General features: G+C 43.3%; 1 pseudogene; it reads left to right on the top strand.

The window, feature by feature from the left end:
* Positions 1 to 6,055: 6,055 nt before the first annotated feature.
* The window catches only part of LOC141041182 (uncharacterized), a 41,830-nt pseudogene continuing 31,806 nt past the window's right edge, over positions 6,056 to 16,079 (top strand).

The following is a 16,079-nucleotide window of genomic DNA, read 5'->3' on the forward strand; positions in this document are numbered from 1 at the left end:
ACCCTTTCCTCTTCAAGGGAAAAATCAACGCAAGCTCAAGAAGCAGCAGGAAGAATTTCTGGCACCGTTGCCGAGGAGGTTCTACATCAAGCCCACCAAGTACCTATCATAAACTCTCATCTCTTGCACTTACATTATTTGCCATTTTCCTCTCGTTTTCCTCTCCCCCACTTCTAAAATGTCTTCAGAAAAACACAAAAATATTTGCCTTTTTATTCGCCTTCTTTCCGTTCGTCTTTTCGTTTGCTTGTGTGCTAGATTGCTTTCTTGCCTTCATGTCTCAACCCAAGAGTCTTGATCTGCACTATAGAAAGTTGGAGGAAATTGAAAACAACACAAAGAGCTTCATGTCCTTACAATTTGAGCATAATAGTTTCTTTAGGAACGAACTTAAAGAACAAAAATACTATGATTTAGTATATTAATAAAGAGCTTGATGATGTTAATAAAAAAATTGTTGGTCTAAAGGCTCAATTTATGCATATTGAAAATTTAGTAGGCCAAATTTTTGAAAAGGAATCTATGTTAATAAATAAGATGGCCGTGAAGGAAATATGCCCTAGAGGCAATAATAAAGTTGTTATTTATATTTCCTTATATCATGATAAATGTTTATTATTCATGCTAGAATTGTATTAACCGGAAACTTGATACATGTGTGGATACATAGACAAAACACAGTGTCCCTAGTAAGCCTCTACTAGACTAGCTCGTAATCAAAGATGGTTAAGTTTCCTAACCATAGGCATGTGTTGTCATTTGATGAACGGGATCACATCATTAGGAGAATGATGTGATGGACAAGACCCATCCTTTAGCTTGGCATAATGATCGTTAAGTTTTATTGCAATTGCTTTCTTCATGTCATATACATATTCCTTTGACTATGAGATTATGCAACTCCCACATACCGGAGGAATACCTTGTGTGCTATCAAACGTCACAACATAACTGGGTGATTATAAAGATGCTCTACAGGTATCTCCGAAGGTTTTTGTTGGGTTGGCATAGATCGAGATTAGGATTTATCACTCCGAGTATTGATACGTCTCCAACGTATCTATAATTTATGAAGTATTCATGCTGTTATTTTATAATTCTTGGATGTTTTACAATCATTTTATAGCAACTTTATATCATTTTTTGGGACTAACCTATTGACCCAATGCCCAGTGCCACTTGTTGTTTTTTGCTTGTTTTTTACATCGCATGAAATCAATATCAAACGGAGTCCAAACACCGCGAAACTCCACGGAGATTTTTTATGGGCCAGAAGACTCCCGATGGGCCAAAGCAGCACCTGGGGGTGCCCCGAGGGGGGCACAACCCACCAGGGCGAGCCAGGCCCCCCTGGCGTGCCCACCTCGGTGGCCGCCCGTACCCCTTCTTTGCACTATAAATGCCCAAATATTCTGAAACCCCTCGAGGTTAACCTAGATCAGAAGTTCCGCCGCCGCAAGGCTCTGTATCCATGAGAAACAAATCTAGACCCGTTCCGGCACCCTGCCGGAGGGGGGAAATCATCTCCGGTGGCCATCTTCATCATCCCGCGTGGCCACCACGATGAGGAGGGAGTAGTCCACCCTCGGGTCTGAGGGTTTGTACCAGTAGCTATGTGTTTAATCTCTCTCCCTCGTGATCTATATCATGGGCTTTGTTAATATAGATGGATCATATGATGTTTCTCCCCTCTATACTCTTGTTGTGATGAATTGAGTCTTTACCCTTTGAAGTTTTGTCTTGTCGGATTGAATATTCAGAGATGAGCACACATGATATATGTCTTGCGGTGTGAATACTTGAGGTGACAATGAGGTATCATATTGATTCACTTGATATATGTTATGGCATTCAACTCGCGGATTCCCACGGTGATATTGGGGTAATCTATGCATAGGGGTTGATGCACATTTTTATTATCTTTTCTCCGATAGAAACTTTGGGGTCTCCTTATAGTTCTTTGTGTGGATTGAGTATTATGAATATGAATTTGCTTTGGTAATATTCTAGTACGAGCTCTAGGATAGATCAAACAGAAAAATAGCTTTGTGTTATTTTAGTACGAACTCTTTAATAGATCGAACGGAAAGAATAGCTTTGAGGTGGTTTCGTACCCTACAAACAACTCCTATCTTTTGTTCTCCGCTAATAGGAACTCGGGAGTGATTGTTCGTTCTACTTTGAGGGATAATCATATGATCCAACTATGTTAGCATTGTTGAGAGGTTGCACTAGTGAAAGTATGGACACTAGGCCTTGTTTTTAAGCATTGAAACACCATTTTTGTGCCCGTTTACCAATTGCTACCTTGCTGTTTTTATTTACTCAAATTATAAAAATATATTTCTACCATCCATATTACACTTTTATAACCATCTCTTTTCCGAACTAGTGCACCTATACAATTCAATTGTATTGGGTGTGTTGGGGACACAAGAGATTTCTTGTATTTGGTTGCAGGGTCGTTTGAGAGAGACCATCTTTATCCTACACCTCTCACGGATTGATAAACACTACAAAAAATACACTTCCGTGATGATACGTGTTTGTCATAGTAGGTCACGTTTTCTATCATGCATGTACATCCATGACGATTTTATGAAAGAATCAAGATAGTCATACCTGTGCTGTCGTAGAAGTGTTCCATGACATTACCAAAATTATCATCACGGAAGTGTCCACTTCCATGACGATAAATGGCGCTTCATGGAAGTGCTTTCGTCAAGGGTGACCGACACGTGGCATCCACCGTAACGGGTTGTCGTTAAGCTATCGGGTCCGGTTTTGGATCCGATAACCAGCTAAAAGCCAGGACCAATGAGGATTTTCCACATGTAAAATTCTCATTGGCCGGAGGAAACATGTGTTGGCTCACCGTTGGGACAGATGTCATCCATTCATTGGATAGGAGGCGCCTATGATACGTCGACACATGGCACGACCCAACAGAGGCCCATTCTGGTGAAAAGGCCGGCCCGTTTGACTTGGTCAAAAGGTAACGGGCCAGCCCACGGAAAGCCTGTTAACGGCATGTTCGTATATAGCCCATTTATGGCCCGCTAACTCACGGTCCGTTACGACCTATCGGAATTAAGCTCAGTAGCTTCATCTAGGCCGTCCAATATGATTCCAGCCCGCTGTAACTTCCCGCCCATGTATGGCCCATGATGTCTTTCGGCCCATACGAGGCCATTTGTAACTCTTGGCCCATTAACGACCCGTGGTGAATCTGGCCCGCGATGAACAATGTACCCCTTTATACCCATTAACGGCCCATTATTCAATTGGGCCGTTTCCAATCCGTGTTATCTTTCGGCCTTCTCAGGACCCATTTATTCTTGGGCTCATTTCCAGCATTCGGTTACTTACAGCCTGTTACTGGCCTTTTCTGCTTGTGGGCCAAATTCAGCCTGCGGTTACAATCGGCCCGTTTGCAACCCGTTAATCCGTTGGGCCGTTTTCATAGCGTCATCAAATACGGCCAATTAACGACGGCCCGTTATTGTCGGCCCATGAACGGGCAATTCCAAATCTAGCCCGTTTACGACCCATAATGCGGTCTGTTATTGGCCCATGTTTGGCCTATCGATCATACGGCACGTAGAAGGCCCATTGTTTCTACGGCCCTTAGAAGGCCCATTGTTTCTACGGCCTGTAGGAGGCCCATGGTAACTACAGTAAATATGTAGCCCATGGTTATTGTGGCCAAGTTTTAAAAAATAGGTTATTGTGGCCACTAGCAAACTGCGGAAAAAGAACTGCACTAACTACAAGCAAACAAATAAACAAGACAACAAGGAAATAAATAAGCAAGCAACTTACGCTAGGCTATCACGGCTATTACACATATTACATCCACTGGGCATCAAAGTTCGCCACCCGTGCAAATATAGGGAACAAAGCAGCATATCATATACACTGGTTGTCGAAGTTGTCGACCAGTGCAAATAAACACCGCAGCAAAACAAGTCCAGAACTGAAACCTGTAAGTGCTCTAGTGCCCCTTAGTGATTTTGGTGTATTGAAGACTTATAGGTTAAGGGACTGATGTGTTTGTGAGTATACACAGGTCTATAAGTCTATGAGGAGTTTGATACTTACAGAGAAAGTCGACCCCTAATAATGAATGTCTTCGAATGAAGACTTTGGATTTCTGAAGACTTTGAAAGTGAAGAAATTGTGTGACCATGAAGACTTGGTATTCATGCGAGGAACATGAAGCGTGAAGACTTTTGTTTTCATAGTTTCATTTTCTCTTTCTTGAGTCATAGGAAACACCTTACTGTTAAAGGGGGTCGAGGAAATACTAAGGAAAAATTTCCAAGTGATGCTCATCTCAAAATCCTACACCTACCAATCCCTTCGAGTGAAGCCATTGGAAATCTCATGCAGCTTAGTCAATTTCTTCAGTGACAGAGACGAAGCTCTTCTGGTCTCTGAGGAATTTGTTCTGACTGAGGAGTTAGGAATTCGCCAGTGCAGATTGCCTACAAGTGGGGAACATGATAGCCCTGAGGAATTTGATATTCAAATTTCCGACCGTTGCTGTGCTATGTGCCAACTGTCCCAAAATATCTTATCCACCTAACGGTCATATCATTGAAGGGCATTTATGTCTTATCATGTTGGGCTGCTCCCTAGGCTATAAATAGCCGCCCCCTACAACCACTAGCTGGTTGGCTGCTCCGAGAGAAACTGACACTTGTCATTTGAGAGCATCCCATCCTCCGAGGACTTTGAGCAAAAATCATCAAGTGAGGAAAACCCAAACCCAAACACCTACAAACCCAAAGTGATTGAGCATCACTGAAGAGATTGATCCTGTGTGGATCCGACGCTTGTTACCTTTGAAGACTGTGCATCTTCCAGACGGTTAGGCGTCATGGTCTGAGCATCCAAGAGGAAATTGTGGATCGCCGAATGACCGAGTTTGTGAAGGTTTGGAAGTCACCTGAAGACTTACCACGAGTGATTGGGCGAGGTCTGTGTGACCTTAGCTCAAGGAGAATACGGTGAGGACTGTGTGTCCTCAGGTTCAAATACCTAGCCACTCCAACCAGACGTACAACTGTCACAGCAGTTGGAACTGGTCTACCAAATCATTGTCTTCACCAAGCCAACTGGTTCTATTTCCTCAACTCTTTCATTTCCTCATTACTGTGTTGTGTACTTGTTCATATATGTTTGAAGACTTTGACTGAAGACTTTCTCAAATTTCCTCAGTTCAATTTCTTCAGTCTGTTTGTCTTCTTCCTGTTTATCCTGTGTTTACGCTTTCTGTACTCTGTGCTTGTTTTCATTTCATCATGATGACCATGCTTATGTTCTATTATGTTTGCATCTGAGTACTTATTCCGCTGCAAGTAGTTCTTCGCTTAGGAATTTCCTCACCCTAAAATTCCTTAGTGAAGAATTCATAAAAATCGCCTATTCACCCCCCTCTAGTCGATATAACGCACTTTCAATTGGTATCAGAGCAAGATACTCCCTTGTTCTGTGTGATTTTGGTTTAACCACCTGGAGTTTTAGTATGTCGACCGCAGGTATGATCAAGTTCTCTGCTGGGTGTCCTACCTTCGATGGGACGGACTACCCCTACTGGAAGAACAAGACGCGAATGCATCTGAAGGCAATTGATAACGATCTTTGGTATGTTGTGGAAAATGGTGTTCCCTCTGTCACACCTTCTGTGAGTGCTACTGATGTGAAGAGATTCAAGCAACTCGATTCTCAAGCGAAGAACATCATATGTGGCCATCTGAGTAAAGGGCAGTATGGCAGAGTGAGTGCTTTGGAAACTGCTAAGCTTATATGGGATAGGCTGTCCAAAGTAAATGAAGGAGTCTCAACACAGCGTGACTCTCGAGTTGACGTTCTTCGCAATCTCTTCAACCGCCTCAAAAGACTCGACAATGAAAATGTTCAGCAAACCTTCGATCGCCTCACTGACATCTCAAATGAGCTTCAAGCACTTGGTGCCACTGACATCACCGACCATGAGGTGGTGAAGAAATTGCTGAGATCACTTGATTCCTCATTTGACACTCTGGCACTGATGATACAAGAACGTGGAGACTACAAGTCACTTGATCTCACTGATATCCTCGAAAGGCTAAACACTCATGAGTTCTAGCTTGCTGAGAAGAGAGATCTCTATGGTTCGAGCTATGGCAGATCATGCGCCCTGAAGACCAAGGCAGTGTCTGAATTTGAAGGTGAAGATTCTGGTAGCAGCCTTGGTGATCCTGAAGAACTGAGCCAGGAGCTAGCTATGCTCGTGAAGAAATTTCAGAAGTTCTCAAGGCGTGGTCGCTTTGGGAAATCCTCAATAAGTGATGATTCCTCATCCCGTGACTACAAGAAGAGGCTATGCCACAAATGCAAGAAACCTGGTCACTACATTCAAGATTGTCCTCAGTGGGAAAAGGAATCAAAGAAGAAGAAATACAAGGATTATAGTTCTGATGACTCAAAGAAGAAGAAGAAATCTTCAAAGTCTTCATCATCAAAATCCTCGAAGTCTTCATCTAACAAGAAGAGCAGTTCTAAGAAGGCTCGGGCATTCATTGGCAAGGAAATGGACTCTTAAGCTGAATCTGAGGAACATGAGGAAGAGGAGGCATCTGAGGAGTCAGAATATGGAGTGGCGAGCCTAGTCCTCGCTACTGCGTTCGTCAGCAAGTCGATCTTCAACTCTGAAGAAAATGGCTTCACCAACAATTCCGACGAAGGCGATGATGACTACGCTCCCACCTATTGCTTCATGGCAAAGGGTGCCAAGGTACTCAAATATCCCTCCTCTGAATCAAGTGAGGATGAATCTGATGAAAACCTCAAGCCTAGCTACTCTAAACTTGCTAAGATTGCTGTGAAACAACAAAAGGCTTTTGAAAAAGTTCAGAACATGCTAGACAAGAGTGATGATATGTTGGGTGAAGAAATGGATCACACTAAAACTTTGACTGAAAATCTTCAGAGACTTTAGCCCAAGTTTGACAATCTTCAAAGTCATCATAACACTCTCTTATCTGATCATGAGAAGCTTCCTTATGAATTTCTTCAAAGAAAGCAAGATCTTGAAAAGCTAAGGGAGAGTTATGAAGATCTTCAGAAGGAGCGTGATTCATTACTTGCTCAACAAATCAGCGCTGCTCAGGAAGAATTCATTCCTCCATGTTTGAAGTCCATTGAATGTGAATCTGCTAATTCTTCACCTGAATGTTCAAAGGCTTCTACTGCTACAAATTCTTCACCTGTCTCTGCTATCACTAATTCCTCATCTGAGGATATTGCTAGTATCACTGACAATGCAGGGCTGAAGGAATTGTATATGACAGGCATGTACAAAAGCCTCAAAGGGCATCAGGCTCTTTGTGATGTGCTTAAAAAGCAGATCCTCAACAGGAACCCTAGGAAAGAGGGTATTGCCTTTGAGAGGAAACTCAATGCTGATGGAACATACTAGAAGCCTGAGCAGTACCCCAAAACCTCATGGGTTGCTGCAAAGGGACGTCCAGTAGATCCATCTATTCTATCCGGCTTTACATGTGAATCTCCTCACTCTACTGATGAGTCATTTGACTCCAACTATAAACTGTTCAAAAATCAGAATGGTGAAGTATTTGCTAGATATGTTGGCACTAACTGCAGGAACGGTTCTCCTATGAAGAAAATCTGGGTTCCCAAAAGATGCCTTGAAAGTCTTCAGGTGAATGTCATTATGACACCATCTGTGAAGAACAGGAACCCCAGATCAAACTCTTCATATGGACCAAATTCTTCATATGGATCCAAGTCCTTAAATGGACCAAATTCCTCACATGGATCAAATTCCTCAAAAGGATCAAAGTCCTCATATGAACATCATCGTGCTAACACTTCTGTTTCGCAGGGAAGAACTAAGGGCTATGAATATGTGCATTATTCTTCTAACCATTATGTTCATAAGTCCTCAAAGAATTTCTCCGCTTATTCATATGCTTACCCTAACTCCTCTTATGTGAAACGAAGTGGACTGGCTTCTATGCCACCTTTCTCTTATGGAGCTCACAGAATGATGAACTCTTTGCCACCCCTTCAGATGTGGGTGGTGAAGAAAAAGAACTAATCTCTTATGCAGGGACAGGCCTCCAGACGAACTTAAACGTCTAAAGAATTTGCTGGAGACCTGAATATGCTTGAAAGGACGCAAGCTAATCATGAAGAAATGAATTTTCATTTCTCACGTCCTCATTCTATTTTATCTGTTCCATTGCTTGAAGAAAAGTCACCTGAGGAAACCATCAAGTTTAAGGCTACTGAGGATGTCATTCCTACCGAAGAATCTGCTGAAGAAGTCATTCCACAACGTGAAGAACATCATGCTGATGCACCTGAGGAAATGGTGCTGAAGAAAATGCTGATCCAATTCCTCGACGACAACCCGCTCATCCTCGCGTTGCAAATGAAGTGCAGATTGAGAAAATCATCAGCGACATCAACGCACCAGGTCCTCTCACACGCTCAAAAGCTTCACATTTGTCTAACTTTTGTGGGCACTTTGCCTTTGTCTCTATCACAGAGCCCACTAAGGTAGATGAAGCATTTCTGGAGCCTGAATGGATTCAAGCTATGCAAGAGGAATTACATCAATTCGAGCTCAACAACGTCTAGGAACTGGTCAAACGTCCGGACCCTCGCAAGCACAATATCATCGGCACAAAATGGATCTATCGCAACAACCAAGATTAAAATGGCCTTGTTGTGAGGAATAAGGCACGGCTTGTAGCTCAAGGCTACACACAGGTTGAAGGAATTGATTTCGATGAATCTTTTGCACCTGTTGCTAGACTTGAGGCTATTCACATATTACTTGCTTATGCTAACCATCATAATATCATCTTATATCAAATGGATGTGAAAAGTGCATTCCTCAATGGTAAGCTTGAGGAAGAAGTATATGTTGCTCAACCCCCAGGTTTTGAAGATCCAAAGCATCCTGACAAAGTCTTCAGACTCAATAAGGCCCTCTATGGCCTCAAGCAGGCCCCTCGGGCGTGGTATGATACTTTGAAGGAATTCCTCATGAAGAAAGGCTTCAAAACCGGTTCACTTGACCCAACTCTTTTCACTAAATCTTATGATGGTGAATTGTTTGTGTGCCAAATATATGTTGATGAATCATCTTTGGCTGTACTGACCAACGTTACAGTGATGAATTTGCCTATATGATGAGTGAACAATATCAAATGTCTATGATGGGAGGATTGAAATTCTTCTTAGGTCTTCAAATTCATCAACAGCGCAATGGCATATTCATATCTCAGAAGAAATACCTCAAGGATGTACTGAGGAAATTCGGCATGCAAGATTGCAAAGCCGTCAAAATCCCTATGCCCACAAATGGCCATCTATGCACTAATGAAAATGGTATTGACTTCGATCAAAAGGTATACCGCTCCATGATTGGTTATTTATTGTATTTATGTGCACCTAGGCCAGATATTATGCTTAGTGTTTGCATGTGTGCCCGCTTTCAAGCTACACCAAAGGAATCACACCATAAGGCTGTGAAGCATATTCTTCGATATCTAGCTCACACGCCAACACTTGGATTATGGTATCCCAAGGGCTCGGCTTTCGATCTCATTGGATATTCAGACTCTGACTATGCTGGTGATCGTGTGGACCGCAAGTCAACATCAGGCACATGTCATTTCCTCGGACGATCCTTGGTCTGTTGGTCCTCGAAGAAAAAGAACTGCGTATCACTGTCTACTACTGAAGCTGAGTACATTGTTGCTGGTTCTTGCTGTGCTCAATTGCTATGGATGAAGCAAACCCTTAAGGACTACGGCGTCAACATGAAGAATGTGCCTCTCTACTGTGACACTGAGAGTGCTACCAAGATTGCTCATAACCCAGTTCAGCACTCGAAGATAAAGCACATTCAGATTCATCATCATTTTCTTCGTGATCATGTGTTGAAGGGCGACATCTCTATTGAGCATGTGAAGACTGAAGAATAGCTAGCCGATATCTTCACAAAGCCCTTGGATGAGAAGAGATTTAGCAAGTTGCGGTGTGAGCTAAATATCCTAGAATCTTCGAATGTCCTTTGAAAAGGACACACATCCTAACACTTATGCAAAATTGATGACTTAGATGTGCAACACACGAAGAAACGTTTTTCTTCAATCAATGAAGACTAACACTCTAAGTGTGAAGAAATTAACGAAGAATTTGATTCTCAGAGCCCTACAACAATTGTACGCGGTGTCTGAAATCATCATTCTTATACGGTGGGTCACGCCACCACCAAAAGTTGAAAATCTTCAATTTGAGTTTTTTTAAATTCCTCAGTTGCTCAATTTCTTTAACTTTTAGATGTCTTCACTCTTTCCGTTGTTGTTCTTCATTGGCTATATATATATATATATATATATATATATATATATATATATATATATATATATATATATATATATATATATATATATATGAGTTTATGTCCTCTACAGCATTCACTTGTTGCTAATTCTTCATGTTGCCTTTTCTGCTAAGTGAATGTGATCGGACCCTTCCCCCTCTATGCTAAACTCAACCCAGTCTATTCACAAATTCCTCATATGCGTTCTATTTGAAACTCGTTCAAAATCTTCACTGTGTCCTTGTCAGCTGAAGAATTTGCAAACGAAACATTAAAATTATCATATCTGAATTTTCGGCTTTTGCCGCTCAAACCGTTCCACATTCCATGATGGATTTATCTATTCACCCACGATCTCGCATGATCGCCACCTCTCAGTACGTGGGTGACACATGTCACGCGAATGAGAAGGGTCAGGGGCACGTTTGTCCATTTTCCTCGGGGAAACAGTTTTCTCACCTCGGCTATAAATACCCCTCATCCTCCTCACTTCGTTTTTACTCCACTCGATCTCACTCCCTTGCTCGAGCTCTCAAAACCTAGCACCGCCGCTACTTACATCGTCACCAGTGAGGAAGAGCTTCGCTGCCTCGACCTCGTCGCCGTCGTACTCGCGCCGGCCACGGATTCCTTCACTCCGCCGCCGCCGTAGCTGTCTTCCTCTGCCAAGTTAGGGCGTGGAGGATCTGAACTGACGAACTTCTAAATCTACACTTCACAGTTCATCGTGTTCTTCGTCAAGGGTAATTAAAAGTTACTTTTACTACCCTTGTTGATTCTGATGATTTCTACAAAATCTTCAAAAGGTGTTTATTCTTCAAATCTTCACACACTAAACACCTCACATAACATCTGTTCTTGATCTGTTTCCCTAAGCAACATTTTTCTTCAAGATTCTTCAATTGTGTGGATTTTCAATCTGTACAACTCTGGAACCTAAGTCAAAGAACGCTTAGTGAAATTCCTGAAGACTCATCTGGTCAAATTCCTCAAACTTGCTCTTTTTGCAAAAGCTTCTGAGAACGCATATGACCTCTCCAAATTCTTCGCACCTATATTCTGTTCACAGGTACACATGTCCGTTGCCGAATCACTAGGTTCTCATCAACTTAACTCATTTGCAGCGTTCCTCGAGGAAAAGTTGCACACCTCATATGAGAACTCAATCGTTCAAAATCCTTAGCTGAAGAAAATGGCTGACGGCAAGAAACCTCAGAAGGGAGGAAAGAGACCAGAAGCAAACACTGCTTTCGAGATTCCTGATGACATCTATGATGAATATTGCACTCCTGATGAGGCCAAATATGGCAAGGAGAACAAAAATCAGCGCAAGCTGCGCATCCAAAGGATAGAGAGGAGATGGGCACGGGAATGGAGGGAGTACAGATATGTGACTCCAAAGTACATGAAGAAATTTGTTGTACACCCTCCATGCCCAAGACCTCCAGGCACCTGGCCAAGAAGTTGATCCCTCTAGCATCAGAAGAGGTGAAGAATTTCCAAAGGAATGGGCCAAGCGTCAAGCCAAGCTGGCCAAAATGGCAAAAGAAGCAGTGAAGAAATTCAATGAAGATTCTACTGCCGCTGCTGTTGAGGCCGCTACTGGCAAGCCTAAGAAGGCTATGCCCAAGAAGCCCGCATACAAGCCCAAGGCTTCTGCATCAATGTCCTCACGGCCAAGCTCATCTGCAATGCCCTCACGGCCCAGCTCCGCAAAGCCCTCACGGCAAATTCCTCAAGCTGCACCAGCTCCTCCAAAGTCCTCAGCTCCTCCTTCCAAATCCTTAGCACCCGTGCATCTCACCTCGTGCCAAAGGACAACAGGAATCTCTATTGCCTCAGGAGCCTCTGCAAGTTCTTCAGCACCTCCGCATTCCTCAACTGGCCCCACTCTGTTGAAGACTAAGGCCACTGCTGGACGAGGTTCTCGACCAAGTCCTCACAAGAAGCAGGTTGCCTTCCAAGTTCCGTCTAGTGAAGACGAAGCTGATGATGAGGAACTCGCCGAAATCATCAGAGACAGACAGCAAAGGGCCGCTAGAGCCAAAGGCACAAATGTACCTCTGCTTTTGGATCCAAAGTTGATCCTCGACTTCATTAATCTCTGGCACAAGGACCCCAACACTCCTATGCCCGACTTCAAGCTGACTCCTGGCCAAAGTCAGATGCTGACCGCCTTCATAGGCAAAGAAAAATGGAAATTTGAGAAGGCCAGGCAGTTGAAGAAAGCACAGTACAAGAAGGAGCGCTTTCTGAAGAAGAATGTTGTCAAGATGACCACTGATGAACTTGTGGCTGTTCAATCTGAGATCAAAAACCTCAGTGATGAATTTGACGCATACCGTGTTGATTGGCTGGGAGCCAAGGTCAGATTTGTGAAGTTAGCTGAGAAATTCACTACCAATGTTGCAGCACCAACGCAACAAGAAATTGCTCAAGCTGAGGCATCTGCTCAGCCTACTGAAGAACATGCCGGCACCGCTGATGAAAATTAGGCTGCTGATGAAACTGAGAGTACCAGGGCTGATGACTGCATTCCAGCCGCTGATGAAACTTCCAGGGCAACAACTAGTGTTGCGCCTGAAGAACTAGTCAGGCCAGCTGAAGCTTCAACCGCTGTGCCTGAAGAAACTGACCATGCCAGGGCAACTGCATCAGTTGTGCCTGAAGAAAATGAGCCAATTTCCTCTGCTCCTCCTGCACCTACACCATGTCCAATTCTTCCTTCTGCATCAGAAGCTAAGAAGACCAAGGCTGCGGAGCGTGCAGCAGTGAAGAAAAGGAAATCATCAACTTCATCAGGATCTTCAGCTCCGAAGAAGATGAAGAAATTGACAAGCTCTTTTGAGAATCCTATTGATGCTATTCCAGTCTCAAGCATGCCATCAAAGGAACTCGTTCCTTTTGGTGAAGACTATGAGATCCCAAGCGGATCCGATGAAGATGTTTCTTCTGCTGCTTCTTCAGAGAAGTTGGATGAAGAAATTGAAATGGATACAATCCCTTCAACCCCAGTTGTCTCATCGCCCATGCCTCAATTCACAGCTGACGAGGCAGGCGTTGAAGAATTAAGTGAAGAAGACGAGGATGTGGACATTGGGAGCACAACACCAGTGTTGAATGATGACTTTTGGGAAAGTTAGCACCCCAACTCTCCCATGTTCACTCCTCTGCAACAAATTCCTTAGTCCCCAGTGCATACTGAAGTTCAAATGGGCTCTGACGAACCTCACTCCACTCCTTCCATTCCAGAAGAGATTCCAGCCACTAGTGCTGATGAAATTGCTGCTGAAGAATATAAGACCCAGGCTGCAACTGAAGAAGAAACTAAAATTCCTCAGCCCGTGGTTCCTGAGATTGCGATTCCTGAGGTTGTGATGCAATTGACCGACACTCCTCAGCCCAAGCCGAAGGATCCTTTCTCCAAGAAGCAAAACTTCAAGGCTGATGACTTCTTCCACGAGCATGTGTTCTTCACGGATTACAACCCATATGACTCTGCTCGTCTTAGAAGGAAGCGTTTCTGGACTGCCAGCCAAGCCAACTTCTATTCTTCGCTGCTTTTCAACAAGGACAAAGTCTTTGACCATGAGCATATTCCTCACGTGGACATGGATTCACTGCCTTGCTCCACGTCAGTCCTCAGCGTTCTTCACGATGCTGGACTGCTCAACTTCTGCACTGACATTTGTGATTGGAATGAAGAGGTAATTCTTCAGTTCTATGCAACGCTGCACATCATTGGAAATGCTGAAGATGTGAACCCTTGGGTATTGTACTGGATGGTAGAAAATACTCACTTCAAAGCACCGGCCTCTGAATTACTTCATGCCCTGCCTGTCAGTCCCCCCTTGAAGGTGCTCGTTGTATATACCATGAACCTGAGCTTACAGATCACTACATGCAAGTGTTGATGAAGCCACTGAAGCCCGGTCAAGTCCCAAGGACCAAATTCCTCGTGAAGGAATTGTTGTATGTGCCACAGACTGTCTATCGCATTCTGACGAAGACATTGAGTCCAATCAAAGGCCACAACTCTAATGAAGAAGAGGTCGTTGGCATCATGAAGAATCTGCTTTTCACCCTCATTCATGGCGTTCCTGTCAACTACCATGATTTCTTCATGAGGACTCTGGCCAATGTTGCATTATCTCCGTTTGAGTTGAAGCCTTACACTCCCTGGATTATGAGATTCCTCAGATCAAGGTCTTCACTCAACTACAAGGCTGACACACTCAACCATGGCAGCTACTTGCTCCCCACTGAAGTCCTCAAACGAACATTTTCCTCAGCTGATGAAAAGGGCAAGGCCACTGCTGTTATGGACGAAGGCATTCGTCCATTGGATGGTCAGTTCCGCAAAGCTACATCTTACTCCACCAATGATGACTCTGCCACTCATGACTCTACCGCCAATGCCTCAAAGCAAAATCCTCAAGGCACAACTCCAAGGGTGATGACTGATCGTGAGCTTCTCCTCAGTCTTCACCAGAAGGTCGAGCCCAACCACAAATGGGTTAAGCGTCAGTTTGGTTCAATTCCTCACAACATGATTGCTACACACAATGCAGTGAAGAAGAACCACTACTACCTCCATGAAGTTTTAAATCGCACCTGGGCTGTTCTGTCTCATCTTTATGGCGAAGAAGATCTGAAGCATATGGGTTTCAAGGAGGACTTTGACTGGTCTCAGCCACCAGCGAAGAAATTCAAGAAAGTCAAAGTTCCTTCCTTAGTGGCCAGCTCATTTTCTTCATCTCGCGATACTGATGAACATGAAGATTTGGACGACACTGCGGCAGGCCCTACTACAACAACCGACCCCAACAACGCTGGCGCTCCTCCATCAACATGACATTCTTCAGGGGCGTCAGTCCTCACTTTTCGACCCTTTTGGTCATTCGATGACAAAGGGGGAGAAATTTGAGTTAGTCTTCAAGCGGGTCTCTATATATGGGCATTTTTTGTTAAGTTACAACTCTCATTCTTTTGAAGACTTTATTGGATCGAGTTGTAAACTTAAACCCGATGGTAGTCTGATACTTTTGCTATGTTCTTCTGCATGCTATTTCCTCATATATGTTAATGCACGCATGCTGAATTACATCAGTCACCATACTTCATCATGCATTTCAAATTCTTCATATCATATGTTAAATGCGTGTATGAATTACAAGATATAGGGGGAGATCTCCATGATTCTACTTTACATGTGTGCATTTCTTCAAAAGCAAATTCCTCACTATGCACAACTTCAGGGGGAGTTCTTCTATATCTTGCAATCAAATTCCTCAATATCAGTATTTACACTTCATATGTTTTATCCCTATTGAAAACTTAACCTATATTGTCATCAATCACCAAAAAGGGGGAGATTGTAAGTGCATCTAGTGCCCCTTAGTGATTTTGGTGTATTGAAGACTTATAGGTTAAGGGACTGATGCGTTTGTGAGTATATACAGGTCTATAAGTCTATGAGGAGTTTGATATTTACAGAGAAAGTAGACCCCTAAAAATGAATGTCTTCGACTGAAGACTTTGGATTTCTGAAGACTTTCTGAAGACTTTGAAAGTGAAGAAATTTGTGTGACCATGAAGACTTGGTATTCATGCGAGGAACATGAAGCGTGAAGACTTTTGTTTTCATAGTTTCATTTTCTCTTTCTTGAGT

Source organism: Aegilops tauschii, chromosome 2 (assembly GCF_002575655.3).
Source record: "Aegilops tauschii subsp. strangulata cultivar AL8/78 chromosome 2, Aet v6.0, whole genome shotgun sequence".
Taxonomy (NCBI): Eukaryota; Viridiplantae; Streptophyta; class Magnoliopsida; order Poales; family Poaceae; genus Aegilops; species Aegilops tauschii.